The sequence below is a fragment of the Neopsephotus bourkii genome, unplaced genomic scaffold, assembly GCF_033783945.1.
Source record: "Neopsephotus bourkii isolate Nb327-2 ecotype Australia unplaced genomic scaffold, CSIRO-AGI_Nbou_v1 NB_923, whole genome shotgun sequence".
Taxonomy (NCBI): Eukaryota; Metazoa; Chordata; class Aves; order Psittaciformes; family Psittacidae; genus Neopsephotus; species Neopsephotus bourkii.
In genome coordinates this window covers 1010759-1012794 of record NW_026901417.1, presented here as the reverse complement: position 1 = coordinate 1012794, position 2036 = coordinate 1010759, and the positions used below count along the sequence as shown (strand labels likewise).

General features: G+C 42.2%; 1 long non-coding RNA gene across 1 annotated transcript; it reads left to right on the top strand.

Annotated features, from left to right (window-relative positions):
* Positions 1–1113, top strand: LOC133214678 (uncharacterized). Its single transcript, XR_009726193.1, has 2 exons — positions 1–430; positions 962–1113. It is a non-coding gene; the product is annotated as an uncharacterized LOC133214678 (long non-coding RNA).
* Positions 1114–2036: the final 923 nt, after the last annotated feature.

The following is a 2036-nucleotide window of genomic DNA, read 5'->3' as shown; positions in this document are numbered from 1 at the left end:
GAGCTCTGTGCCCCTCAAAAACCCATCCAGAACCATAGGCAAGGGGTCAATTTGCTTCAAGCTCACAGCATCCTCAGGGTGCTGCAAGACTCCGTAAGACCATCGAAGAACAAAGACTAGGCACATATATCATACAATATCCTCATTTAACAGAGCATCAGATCCTACATGAAAGCAGGACATTCAGAAAGGTGTATCTGAAATACAGCTTCACCTTTTGAGAGGAAAAGAGGTTATCTCAGTGCTCTTAGCAGAAATTGTTTAGGCTGTGGTCTTATCTACCATCCATGAACATCTGTGCCAGTAAAAGCACATTTGGACGCTGTCTGCCCAGAGTTTAACAAGCATTTGTGCTGGAGCAGCATGGACACTGGGTTCTGCAGGGACATAAGCAACATCATATGATGGACCTGCTTTGCTACAACTAACTGTTAAGTGGCTTTTCTAATCCCACAGAGTTGAGTTATTTTGTTTTTAATAAGAAATAGGGTGCTTTAAAAATGTGATTGAACTCAAGGAAACTGCATTTGATTTGCAGATATTATGGAAGCAATAAAAAAGAGTTTAAAAAAATCAGCAGTTTTCTGGAGATTATTTGTTCAGCTCTACTATTAATACTGTTTTGTTTGCCAGACTATGATCAAAAACATTTGGCAGGCAGGACTTGGTCAGGAAAGTGAGCTAGTAGAGTTGAGCTGTCATCTAAGTACGTACAGAAAAACTGTTCTCTTGGCATGGAAAACAGACTGTTTACAGAAATAATAAACATGCCCTCTAAAATTATGTTCCTTCTCTTGAAAATCATGGAAGGTCGCAAGACTTTGACCCTACAGAAGGAGTATAACACTTTATGAGACTTCTGTCAAAGCACATGATAAAAAATAAATACACTGTAATAAAGAAGTGTCAGTCTGATAGCTCAAATGTGCCTTCCTAACATATCCTGTCTCCCTTCTTTCAGATGTGGTATGCACACTGCCACGCAAAGGAAGCCCATCTGGAGGGGATATCAAATCAATCCATTTTCTTGACATATCGGTTCATGTAATTAACTTTTGTTTCATCTCCCAAGTAAACCTTGTAAACAATAAAACGTGTCAAAGTGAAATACAATTTATTGAAAAGTGTAATTTGCCAAAGTCCTTATGGTGATTCAGCTGCTGGATAGAGCCCCAGATGCTGAGATGAGATCCATGAGGGATAAAAGCCTGATCTGGCCAAGACTTGTTTTTTCCCTGAGTCCTGACGATAGATGAGTGAGCTATAAGCAGGGGAGGAGGTAGTGGCTGGCTACCTCAGCAGCTGCCTGCAGCTGGAGGAGTGTGTTCACCACCGTTGCCAACATACCTGGGGGGGTGATAATCTCACCTTCTGTTAGTTCCTCAGGATTTCCAGGTTTATTCCTTCTTTGGGTTCCTCCTTTCTCCCCTGTAAAGCTGTTCACTTAAATGCTGCTGTGTAAACTCCAGGCATGGGAGTGACAAATACCACTCATTCTAGAGCAAAACAGCACAGCTTTTTAGTATCATCTGAACATCTTTGGTGGGGACCCTCAGCCCACTGTTTATGGTCTCCTTGGTGCAAAGCAGACAGAATGGGCTGACAGAAAGGTTGTGGTTATACTGGCCGTAAATTAAAATGCTTTGCAGGTGTTTCCCTGCAAAACTGTCTGGGGCAGTCTAGCATCAGGTAGTATTTACAGATGAGAACTGAGATGAGGGAACCACAAGATTTTTTCACTTGATATATGCTACTCTTCAGCTGCCTGCAAGTAAAAGTGTTTCTAAATCTCATTGCACCACAGCATCTCTGACTGGGATCTGCTAGTCTTAGAATCAACCTGCTAGAATCAACCAGGTTGGAAAAGACCTTTAAAATCATCAGGTCCAGTCATTACCCCAGGATTGCCAAGTTACGGGTGTCCCTGCTAAGGGGAGACAGAGCCTAGCATTCACAAATGACAGTGTTTGAGTTCTAGGAGGACAGTTTACCTGAGTTACAGGTTGCACATGAGAATCTCCACTGACTACATAGGG